Source organism: Phoca vitulina, unplaced genomic scaffold, assembly GCF_004348235.1.
Source record: "Phoca vitulina isolate PV1807 unplaced genomic scaffold, GSC_HSeal_1.0 scaffold20, whole genome shotgun sequence".
In the NCBI taxonomy this organism is placed as follows: Eukaryota; Metazoa; Chordata; class Mammalia; order Carnivora; family Phocidae; genus Phoca; species Phoca vitulina.
The window spans coordinates 26,471,932-26,485,594 of NW_022589723.1; positions in this window are offsets into that span (position 1 = coordinate 26,471,932).

A 13,663-nucleotide genomic window follows, 5' to 3' on the forward strand; every position below is an offset into this window, starting at 1 on the left:
CTCCATTATGTAAGTAAATTGAAAGAAAGTAAAATTTAAAATTGTAATTACTCAGTTTTCAGCTTAATTCTTCCCATAGAGATCTAGAAGTGGAATCTGTGATATTCTGGGATTGGAAGGGACCTCAAGGGGAAACAAACAAGTTAACTTCCTTCATCAAGGCCGTGTGCTCCCCAGATCAGTTATTCATTAATGACTGGTTTCTGCCCCTACTAACTTAACATCCTTTAAATATACCTTTAAAACATACCTTTAAATATGGCCTTCGAGATGTTAAAATCACCACCTCTGCTGATTTGGGGTTTTATTGTCTATTCTGGGCCATATCTCATCTTAGTGAGATCCCACAGGATTCAGCAATTAGCATGAATACAGCAGTTTAATAATCAAAAGTAATTAATGGCATCAAAACAGTCCTGCCTGCTTCTGAGGACTTGTTACACAAATCTTGAACTTTCTTTTTAAATGAGTACTTTAAAAAAGATAAAATAAATGAGGACTTTATTCCTGTTAGAAAATTATCTACCACAAAATTCTTAGATGGAAAACAATTCAACTTGATATACTGACATATTTAAAATAACACTGGGAAAGTGACTCAATATACCAATTGGCAATAAGTTCTTAATCCACTAATAATTAATAATCTTAATAAAAGAAATACTAACATTGTTCTCTGCAACTATATAGAGCACAGGAAAGTTATGCTTCCTTTAAAAAAAAGTAAAATTGTAAAATAGGGATTCTGTCAAGTGTCAAATGAAAATTTAAGAAAAATTATCGTTATTTATTTTTTTTCCAAAACTCTCATTTAAATATTGCTGAGGAAAGGCAAAGGGGAGGGAGATACTTTATTGTAAGTGTTCAACTTACTATGAATCAATTTTTTAAAAATTCTAAAGTTTCTCACAGCAAAAGAGAAGTGTAGAGAAAGAAAAGTTTTCCTCAACCTTCTTAGGGTTCCTAGCTAGATCTAAAAATTAAACTGACAAAGATTAACAGGAGAAAAGCTAATAAGTTTCTAAGTGACTCTGGAGCCTTCAGAAGGAAATGAAGACCCAAGGAAACAGACCTGAGTATTTTTATGCTAGGTTTGATGAAGAGTGGGCAGTTGTGTAGAAGTATGATAGATCAGAGAATATAAGGTAAGTGTAGTAAACTGGGGAAAACAGCAAGGCCTGTTTGTTCAGATTCTTCTCAGCATCTCCTTGTCTTTGGAGATAAGGATACTCCTTTTCTCCAGGTTTATGGAGGGCACCTCTCACAGGAGGGTTTATGACCTGTTTCAGGGAAGAAGGCCAAGGAGAAGGTCAGAGTGACCTTCCTGCTTCCGCCATTTTCTCATACTCCTTCAGGTTAAAATATTCAATATGCAAAGGTGCTATATTTTGGAGTAGCATGTCCTGAGTCCCAACAGAAGTAAATATAGGTTTTAGTTTAAACAGATAAATGCAATTCTTACCTGAGAACTCTGGATTCCCTTTAACAAGTCACTGCTCATCATGTCATTGGTGAAGTTGATCTTGTCTTCATATCAACAGGATATGCAGGGTAAAGATTAGGGGAGCATGTTACCAAATAGTCAAGCTTTCCTCTCCCCAGGGGAACTTTATTTTTGAACTGATTTTCATTTAAAATGTCCCCAGTTTTAGATAGACTGAAGCCCAGCACACATGAGCCTTTACAGTTCTCCACATCTGTAACTCATTTCCATTTCTTAAAAAATTGATGATGTTTGCTTTAATGCCAAAATCCCCCCTGACCACAAGGGATGTTAGCTTCAGGCAGCTTGGTATCATTATTTAAAAAGCTAACACTTGGACTTTTAGAGTAGAACCAAAAGTGAGAGGAATGAGGTGACTAGCTGCTGTAGAAATGAGAAGCTCTTTAGAAGCTCTCTGGAAGCTTCCATGTTTGGCATTTCTATTTCTAGTACCACTAATATTAAGATAAACATCAAGTTTGGGCAATCTGAACAAACCTCTGATGTCATCTACTGATCTTCAAGACCAATTGGAGTATATGCATAAGTTGTCCTATCAAGGATTTAAAGTCTCTCTGGTATAGGATTATGAAAATACGAAAACCTAAAAAAATACTTTTTTAAGTGTACTTTATTTTAATCATATTTTCCATCTGTTTTGTGTTCAAGAAATAAATGAGAATAACTTCTGAAGCTTAAAGCAACTGAAAGGGATTAACAATGAAAGACAAAGGAACTTGGATGCCATTTCTCTAATCCAGGGAAAGGGAAACATGTAAGTAACTTGCTAATTTCTTACAAGGAACTAGGTAAGTGTGTATCTTCTAGCTTGCCCATATTACTATCTACCAACAATAATATATTTCATCCAGGTTGAAGATAACACATATAAGAAACAAAAACAGACTAAAACCTTAATATTAAAGTATTTTCAATATTTTATAAAACTGGGGGCTTTACATGGCATTTGCAGGCATTCATATATGTACTTCTTTTATAGCTGTAGTCATATAAAATAAGCATTCCTTAAGTTTCCTTCGAAGAAATCTCAAAGGTTATCTTAGTTATTAAATATTTAATGGAAACAAGGATAGAAAATCACTTAACAATCAGAAATATAACTTGCCATTCATTTTGTCAAAGCTTAACATTTTGCCATATTTGCTTCAGACCTTTTTTCTTAAGGAAATAAAACATTACAGATATATAGTTGAGGTCCCCCAAGTATCCCAATCTATTTCATTGCCCCCCTTCAAAAATAACAACAACAACAAAAAAAACCATTAATAATCAACTCTAATAGAGCTAAAGCCACAACAGGTCCTCTTTAAAATGGTGTACCCATATGCTCTGTCATCAGCAGCTTGTAAGAGGACCAATTTCTTCATTTTAGGATGCATAATAATGGTTTGTCATCCCATCCAATAACACATTAGAGAGTCTTTATAACTCAACACAAAGGAAGTTAAGCTTTAGGCATCAGTGATAGGCAGATATGGAAGATTAAGGCAAGTGGCCTTTTATATCTCACATAGTTGTTATTTTAAAAATACTCCCATTACCTCTCTAATCCTCCTTATTCATTCCCCACTCTTGTCAGAGTGATCTTAAAAACCAAATCTGATCATGCCACTCCCAACTTTAAACTCCTGGGTACCTTCCCATCACATTAAGGAGAAACTCCAAACCCTTTAACCCACATGGCCAAAAAAGACCCCTCAGTTTGCTGCTTGTCCTCTGTACTAGCCACACTGACCTTCTCTCAATTTTTTTTAAGATTTTATTTATTTATTACAGAGAGAGAGAGAGAGAGCATGAGAGGGGCAAGGGTCAGAGGGAGAAGCAGACTCCCTGCTGAGCAGGGAGCCCGATGCGGGACTCGATCCCAGGACCCTGGGATCATGACCTGAGCCGAAGGCAGATGCCTAACCGACTAAGCCACCCAGGTGCCCCCTTCTTTCAATTTCTTAAAGGCACCCTGTCCTTCACTTGTTTCTTTCACTTGAAATGCTCTTTCTCCTCTGTAGTTAGCCAGCTCTGAGTCATCTTTTAGTTTTCAGGTTAGAATAGAAAAATTTTTCCCTGGCTTCTCCTCACATCTTAAAATCTTATCAAATCTCTTGGGTTTTTAAAATCATAATTTGCAAGCACATACTTATTTGTATTTGTTCAACGCCTATTCTCTTACTACACTGCAAGCTTCATGAAGATGGGGACCTTGATTTTTTTTTTCTCTACTTCTAAATTTATCAGCATAGTGCCTATCTATGATATAATCAGTAATTATTTATTGAATAAATGGGTGGAGATTCCCTGTTCCAGACCTCAGTATTTAAGGCTTTCTTTCCCAAAACTGTGTAATTGCCCTAATCCTTCCCTCTTTTTCTCTACCAACTTACATGTATCTCCTCTTCACTCTTCCCCTCTACTTCCTTCCCTCACACTCCACCCCACATCTTTTCTCCCATTTAGAGAAATAATAAACTAAGGGTTGGTAATAACAAAGTATGTCTTATGTTGATGATATTAATTCTAGCCTATTTCTACTAAGTATTGCAAAATAAATTGTCCCTATTACATTGCATATATGCAATGAAAAATTTATTTTAAATTTTAGAAGGATCTCCTTTGAAGATACCTTAAGAATATCTCCATGGGTTAAAGATGACTTTAATAAGCAAAATGGTCAAACTAATAAACCAAATAGCTATTCTGCAAACATGGAATGAGCCAAGAATGCTCAACTATAAGCTTGAAGACAATGCCAGTCCAACAACAACAACAAAAAAAAGTGGTTTTGAACAGAATTGCAAGGATCATTAACTGCAGCCGAACAGTCATGTTCCCACAGGAAGTTCTTACAAATATGATACACCATCTTGTCATCTAATATTCAGAGATACATTTAGAGGTTTAAAATTGGATTTTGATTCCTGATATAAAAATTTCTCCAGTCATAGTTTGAAAGAAAAAGAAACAGAGGCAGCGAACAGTGGAACATCACCAAATTCCAAGCTTAAAATTAAATAAGTCAATACTCTGAAAAACTTTGTTTTTCAAAAAGTGATCAATGTTTTTACATATATTTTTCAACCTCCACTGTTTACCCTTACAAAATCCTACCAAATTAATCCATGTTTCCTTTTCTTGCATGAACTCTGGATATGACTTCAATGCAATATTAGAACTCATGCCTCTCTGTATTCAAAACTGAGATATTCTCAGGGACACCTGGGTGGCTCAGTCGGTTAAGCATCTGCCTTCAGCTCAGGTCATGATCCCGGGGTCCTGGGATCAAGCCCCGTACTGGGCTCCTTGCCCAGCAAGGAACCTGCTTCTCCCTCTGCCTGCCACTCCCGCTGCTTGTACACTCTCTCTCTGACAAATAAATAAATAAAATCTTTAAAAAATAAACTGAGATATTCTCAAAATTGGAATAATTGCACTGAGAAAGAGAGTAGAGGCAAACTGTTCCTACCCCCAAAGAGCTAAAGCTACAAACAGAAAACACAGCATTGAATCCAAAATCCAAAATTTTGACTGGACGATGGTGCTAGCTATGTTCTTCTGGGAACTTTATTTAGTTGTCCAGAAACCCACAATCCCCACTCTGTTCAGAGAGATACTCCAGAGCAAGGAATTACCAGACTTCCAATTTCCTTACTATTGCTTCCAAACCAGTGATTAAAGGAGAAGGGTGAGAGAGGGGGATGAAGGATCCTCCAGTGAAAACATTAAGACTCATTCATGCATTTATTTATTCAACAATCATTTACTGAGTTCTCATCATGAGCTCGAGCACTTTGTTCACAAGGGATACAATGGTGAGTAAGAGATTCCCCACCTTCATGAAACCTGTTTAGGGATGGAAGATCAACACAGATCAAACGAATATAAATCTACAAACTGTGGTGAGTGCTTGGAAGGAAAAGTATATGCTCCTATAGGAAATTATAAAAGGGGGAGCAGACTTTGTCTGGATTTATAAATTAAAAAAAGATGAATAGGTATAAAAAGATCAGGGAGGGCACCTCCTTGGCACAGGGAATGGCAAGGGTAAAGGGCCTGAAGTAGGAAGGTGTGCAGGACAGCACACCTACTATGTCAAGAAGTATTCAAGAGGAAAGAGACAGAAATGAAGCTGAAAGGTAGAAGGTCAGGTCCAATCACCAAGGGCCTTGGAGGCCATTATAAAGATTTTGGTCTTTGGGGTGCCTGGGTGGCTCAGTTGGTTCAGCGTCTGCCTTTGGCTCAGGTCATGATCTCATCGAGCCCCAGTTGGGCTCCCTGCTTAGCAGGGAATCTGCTTCTGTCTCTCCCTCTGCCCTTCCCCCTGCTTGTGTTCACCCTCTCTCTCTTTCTGGCTCTCTCTCAAATATATAATAAATTAAAAAAAAAAGATTTTGGTCTTTGTTCGAAGAGGAAGTTGAAAGCCACTGAAAGGTTATGACTAGTGACATTCATTATCTAAGTTCTCAGATCACTCTGATTGTCATGAAATATATTCAAAGTGAGTCAAAGAACAGAAGTGGAAAACCAGTAACAACATGATCTGATGTGTAATTTTTAAGGTCATTGGCTACCATGTATAGAATGAGCTGGAAGGAAGCCAGAGAGCCCATGGGGACATGAGTTCATTGGCAGGTGCAGCCAACCAGGTGAAAGGTGCTAACAGTCTGGGCCAGGAGGGATATGCCAGGAGAACTGCCATGGCGACATGTGAGCTGGCTCACTCCTACTCTCCCCATGCCTGGGCGCTGCTTGGGTCCTAAAAGGACTGCCCTCCAAAACATCTATATGGACACTGAAGAAAGAAGCTCCTCTTTAAAAGACTCCCAAAAGACAGTAGTCTTCGGTACAAGGACCAAAAATCCTCTTGCTTCTCCTGAGAAATTGACTTATTTTAGCCCCAGGCACATGAGACTATCACCCATTATGTTGTCATTGTTTTGCTGGGGGAGGAAGAACTCAATAACAAATTTGAGGCCCCCTTTTACCAACCATACCATACTTACAGCCTGCCTCTGTGGCTAAACTCGATCTTTCTTTCAGCTTACTTTTCCTATTCTTATTTTCTTCTTTACATTTTTTTCTTCTATTGAGTGGGTATATGTAATTTTAAACACATTGCTATTTATTATTTAACAAGATTCTGTCAGAAATTATTTTTTAAAACCAGTTAATTATTTAACACTTATTTTCTTATTTAAAGTATATGAAAGGAAAAGCTGTTTCTCTTCTCACAGCACTTCTGTCTCCAAATATGTGGGTTTTCCACACCAAGCAATTCTCCAATTCTCTGTGGACACCAAATGGGTGTTTTATAATTTAATTCAATTCTGACACTAACCGGAATTGGTGCAGACCCCACAGGTTCAGGGCTCAGTCCCACAACATTGCTCCACGTCAGATTCTAGTTGCAAGTATTAGGTGTCAAGGGTACCCAAACTCTTGTCTAACTTGACTACTAATCAAATTCTACAACCCCTTCCCCTCCTCTGGTTCATAATTTGCTGTAATGGCTCACACAACTCAGTGAAACACTTAATTTACATTTAGTGGTTAATTACAAAGAATACCAATGAAAGATCAGATGAAGAGGTACACAGCATGAGGTCCAGAAGTGTCCCAAGCACAGGAGGTTCTGTCCCAGTGGAGTTGGGGTATGCTGTCTTCCCAGCACATGGACGTGTTTACCAACCCAAAAGCTCCCCAAACTATATAGTTTAGGGATTTTCATGGAGGCTTCATCACGTAAGCATGATCAATTATTAACTCAATCTTCAGTCCCTCTCTCCTCCCCAGAGGACAGGGAATGAGTCTGAAAGTTCCAAGCCTCCAGTCATGCTTGGTCTTTCTGGTGACCACTCCCCATCCTGAAGCTATTCAGGCCATCTGTCATCTCATTAGCATACAAAAAGACAATCTTATCACTCCAGAGATTCCAAAGGTCTTAGAAGCTCTTAGTCAGGAACTAAGTACTAAGAACAAATATTATAACAGAAGATTCTCCTATTACCCCTACTACTCTGGAAATTATAAGGGTTTTAGGAGTTCTGTGCCAGGAACCAAGGATGAAAACCAAATATATATTTCTTATTATATCATAGTGTTACAATATGATATATATTCATTGCAGAAATATTGTGAAATACAGCAAAGCTCAAGAAGTAAATAAAAATTTAAAAGAAGAAGTAAATAAAAATAATCTATAATTCTACCATGCAGAGGTAACATTTTGGGATATAGTCTTCCAATCTTATTTCTATGCCTATCTGTATACCTATCATCTTCCAATCTTTTCCACAGAAAAGAACGTATGTATGTGCACGCGTTTGTATTTGTGTAAGTCTTTTAAATCCATTTTGCGAGGAATAGATAGAAAGATGAAGAGATGGATAGATGACACATAGACAGATACAGAGACAGACAGATACTTTCTGCTCCATTCTGAGTACTAGATGATTTAAATCCTAGGCTGCTTCTTTGACAATGTCAAAATTGTTTCTTTACAACTACTTCTATCAATAAATAATACTCCTGCTTGCTCAATCAGAAGCAATTGTTTGGCCAAGTGATGAATGATGACTTAGAGGTTATGTGATTCCAGTCTTTCCATCTTGAGTCCTAAGAGTATTCAGGCTGATGGAAGACTGACCACAGGTAAAAAGTAAACACTCCCCATGGTCATGTCACATGCTACCAGACCGTATAGCACATTATATTTTAAATTGTTTATATAGCAAAACTAGATTGCCAGTGGAAATGACAAATCTCTTAGCTTCCTTGTTTCTTGTAGCATTCTGTGGAAAAGCAGAAAAGTTATAAGACTGATTTTGTTTTGTTTTTAATTGCAAAGCAATCTGAATTCAGTTCCCAGAGGAAAGGCATAATCAAGAACTACAATCATCTGTACCACCTGCCTGAGGGAGGCTGTAGCAACAACACCTAGAACAGAAGATGCAAATATCTTCTCCCATTCTGTGGGTTGCCTCTTAATTTTGTTGACTGTTTCCTTTGCTATGCAGAAGCTTTTTATCTTGATGAAGTCCCAAAAGTTCATTTTCGCTTTTGTTTCCCTTGCCTTTGGAGGCGTGTCTTGAAAGAACTTGCTGTGGCAAGAGGTTACTGCCTACGTTCTCCTCTAGGATTTTGATGGATTCCTGTCTCACATGGAGGTCTTTCATCCATTTAGAGTTTATCTTTGCGTATGGTGTAAGAGAATGGTCGTGTTTCATTCTTCTGTATATAGCTGTACAATTTTCCCAGCACCATTTATTAAAGAGACTGTCTTTTTTCCATTGGATATTTTTTCCTGCTTTGTTGAAGATTAATTGACCGTAGAGTTGAGGGTCCATATCTGGGCTCTCTCTCCTGTTCCACTGATCTATGTGTCTGTTTTTGTGCCAGTACCATGCTGTCTTGGTGATCACAGCTTTATAATATACCTTGAAATCAGGCAACGTGATGCCCCCAGCTTTTTCTTTTTCAACATTTCCTTGGCGATTTGGGGTCTTTTCTGGTTCCATACAAATTTTAGGATTGTTTGTTCCAGTACTTTGAAAAATGCCATTGGTATTTTAATAGGGATGGCGTTGAAAGTATAGATTGTTTGGGGCAGCATAGACATTTTAACAATGTTTATTCTTCTTTTTTTTTTTTTTTCATTAAAATATTCTGACCTTTATTTAGACAATTCAAATTGGATTATTTCCTGAAATGTGTTATACCCTTCATAATACAAACTAGACCATCAAGGATAAGGTCTTTTTTTTTTTTTTTTTTTAATTTATTTTTTTTTATTTAATTTTTTTATTGTTATGTTAATCCCCATACCTTACATCATTAGTTTTAGATATAGTGTTCCATGATTCATTGTTTGTGCATAACACCCAGTGCTCCATGCAGAACGTGCCCTCCTCAATACCCATCACCAGGCTAACCCATCCTCCCAACCCCCAATGTTTATTCTTCTGATCCATGAGCATGAAATGTTTTTCCATCTTTTTGTGTCTTCTTCAATTTCTTTCATAAGTGTATTATAGTTTCTAGAGTATAGATCTTTTACCTCTTTGGTTAGATTTATTCCAAGGTAGCTTATGGTTTTGCAAATGACACTACAAATAAAGGGCTGGTATCCATGATCTATAAAGAACTTCTCAAAAACACCCAAAGAACAAATAATCAAGTCAAAAAATGGGCAGAAGACATGAACAGACACTTCTCCAAAGAAGATATACGAATGGCTAACAGACACATGAAAGAATGTTCAACATCATTATCCATCCGGGAAATTCAAATCAAAACCACACTGAGATACCACCTTATACCAGTTAGAATGGCAAAAACTGACAAGGCAGGAAACAACAAATGTTGGAGAGGATATGGAGAAAGGGGAACTCTCTTACACTGTTGGTGGGAATGCAAGTTTGTATAGCCACTTTGGAAAACAGTGTGGAGGTTCCTCAAAAAGTTAAAAAGTAGAGCTACCCTATGACCCAGCAATTGCACTATTTGGGGTATTTACCCCAAAGATACAGATGTAGTAAAAAGAAGGGGCACATGCACCCCAATGTTCATAGCAACAATGTCCACAATAGCCAAACTGTGGAAGGAGCCAAGATGCCTTTCAACAGACGAATGGATAAAGAAGATGTGGTCCATAAATACAATGGAATATTACTCAGCCATCAGAAAGGATGAATACCCACCATTTTCATGGACATGGATGGAACTGGAGGGGATTATGCTAAGGGAAATAGGTCAAGCAGAGAAAGACAATTATCATATGGCTTCACTTATATGTGGAACATAAGGAATGGCATGGAGAACATTAGGAGAAGGAAGGGAAAAATGAAGGGGGAGAATCAGAGGGGGAGACGAACCATGAGAGACTATGGACTCCAGGAAACAAAGAGGGTTTCAGAGGGGCATGGGGGGTGGGTTAGCCTGGTGATGGGTATTAAGGAGAGCACGTATTGCATGGAGCACTGGGTGTTATATGCAAACAATGAATCATGGAACACTACATCAAAAACTAATGATGTACTATATGGTGACTAACATAACATAATAAATAAAAAAAGAAAAAGAAAGAAAGAAATTCATGCAGTAAAAACTCATGACTAAATTGTTCTTTAACAGATACTCAACCTTGCCCAATTCCTCCTCTGATAACCAGTTGAGACTGTCTAAAAATACAAATATCTAATAGCATATTTACTCCATCTAGTTTCATTTTGGCCACATTTATGTGGCCATTTTGCCCTGAAACCCATAGAAATTTGTGGCCACTGTGCTATACCCGACACCAGCACAAAAGAGTATGTTGATGAGTTTCTAACACATTACCTTGAAGGACAAAGTCCTCACTTCTTGGGCTCCACCACCTGAATTCTTCTTGCTTCCTCTCTTTCTCTTTCCTTTCTTATTTATTGACATAGGCCCAACATTTTGAGCGTTTACTACTGAAATGGATATTGTTTTTTTTTAATTAAATAATTTAATAGAATATTGGTTATATGGAAAAATGTTTACAGTCTAGACTCACCACACCAAATCATCTTCTAATTCCCTACCCCTATTAGGATGTGCTCAGAAAGGTAACTTTACTGTAATAGTAATGGAGCTCAATTTGAAAACTTTTATTGAACATCTAACTTACTCCAGACACTATTCTAGGCATTAGGGATTCCAAAAAAAAGAGACATAACCCATTCTCATAAATCTCCAAGCTTAGTAGATAACTCACAAACTCTAGTTGAATGAAATATCCTAATTAAAAAAATGCTTTGATTATTTTAAAATGTGAATGTTTCCTTGAATTTTAACCTATAAATACAAGGGTCTTTTCTCCCCCAATGTTATGTTCTTTCTCATTAGCCTAATACCTGTTCTTTCTGATGATTAGAGATAAAAGTCAATTGTATCTGCATAATAGATACTTTCAGGAGTGTCTGCTTAGCTCACACTCTCTTTTTCTATAGAGAGAGATAGAGAACATAGCCCCAAAGTTAAGTTTAGGCTATGAAACCTGACACTCTTGATCACAACGAAATGAACCAGGAGTAAACACTGGATTCCAACCAGAGTTAGTTCTTCCTCTTCTGGTTATAATGGACAAGCTTGGATCAGAAAAAACCTCTCACTGAAAACACCTAGAAAGGATGGATAATAAAGAAAAAAAATCTGTTTGAAGGCAGAACACTAAAATGCATCAAGACTTGGGGAAATAAGTTCCCAGAGACACAAAAGGCTCAGAAAGTTGAATCACACACTTTTGCCCTTTAGGCAGATGCAGATTCTAAAGTGAAGGCTAAGGAGCTTAGAAAATGAGCAGGACCTTAAGTAGTTTCACAGAACTGTAGGGAGAAGAATTGGAATTTAGAGTCCATTGGGGAAGAGTGAACATGCTATATACCCCAGGCTGGATCAAAGTGATGTGTTCCTAGAGTAGGCAGCCTCTAAGAAGGCCCCCAATGATACCCACCTCCTAGTACTCATGCCCTTGGGTAATCCCTTGAGCATGGGCTGGACCGAGCAGGAAACAAGTTAAGAAACTTGGAGTCCTGTTCTAACAAACAGAACTGGCAAATATGATGGGTATCAGTTCCAAGATTAGGTTACAAAGAAACTGTCCTTCTGTCTTGCCCTTCCTCTCTAATTCTCTTACTTGCTTTGAGAATAGCCAGACACTGTATTGTGAGCTGACCTATAAAGGAGTTCTATATGGCAAAGAATCAGTAACTCCAGCAAATAGCCAGTGAAGACCTGAGGCCTGCCAACAGTCATGTGAGTAGGCTTGGAAGCAAGTCCAACCCTAGGGAAGCCTTTTCAGATGAAACCACAGACTCTGCCAACACCTGAATTTCAAGCTCATGAGAGACTGAGAGACAGACACACCCTACAAAGCCACACCTGGGTTTTGGATACACAGAAACATGAAGATAATAAATGTGTGATATCTGAGGCCACTGAGTTCTGAAGTAATTTGTTGCTCAGCAATAGACAACTAATATAGCCTCTATCTTAATGCTTTCCAGTATAAAAATAAATCATCTCTCAAGAACTATAAAATTATCCAGAGTTTCAAATTAGCTCTAAAAGTTCTTCTTCTGTTTTTTTAAGGGGGGGGGCGGGAAGGGCAGAGGGAGAGACAGAGAGAATCCCAAGCAGGCTCCACACCCACCATGAAGCCTGATGCAGGACTCGATCTCGTAAGCCTGAGATCATGACCTGATCCAAAATCAAGAGTCGGACACTTAACCGACTGAGCCACCCAAGCTCCCCATTAGTCTAAAATTTTTGTACATATTGTCTGATATTTAACAAAAACATAACAAACACTTACACCTTGACAATTAAGAGGAAAAAACAATTTCAGATTCACTAGACATTCAGGCACTGGTATTATCAGAGAAAAACTTTAAAAAGACTAACAGGTTTAAGAAAGTAGATGGTATGACAGAGAATTTCAGCAGAGAACTGCAAAGTATTATTTTAAAATAATCAAATAGAAATTACAAAATCAAAAACATAGTAAATGAAATTTAAAATTCAATGAATTAGTTTAATGGCAGATTAGACATAGCTAAAGGGGAGAAATGGGAACTGGAAAACTGCACATGCCTGCACACACACATGCCAGACTAAAGTACACATTAAAAAATAAAGATGGAGGGGCGCCTGGGTGGCTCAGTCAGTTAAGCGTCTGCCTTCAGTTCAGGGTCCTGGGATCGAGCCCCGTATCGGGCTCCCTGCTCCATGGGGAGCCTGCTTCTCCCGCTCCCTCTGCCTGATACTCTCCCTGCTTGTGCTCTCTCTCTCTGTCAAATAAATAAAATCTTAAAAAAAAAATTAAGATGGAAAATACAAAAAAATACTATGTGCAAGAATTTTATGGGTAAAATGATAAAACTATTAAAAGACAAAAAAGAAGATCTGTAAAACAGAAGATCTTATGAACACATTTATGTTGCAAACAACCTGAATATCACCAGAAGGAAAATGAAAATAAAATGTGCTACTTTCATTAAATGGAATATTGCAGAGAAGTTAAAACAAATAAACTGGATTTATATGTATAAATAAGGATAAATCTGAAAACCTTAATGTTGAGTGATGAAAAAAGACAAACAGCATCATAACATTGATCTAGAATCTGTCACCATATGTAATTAT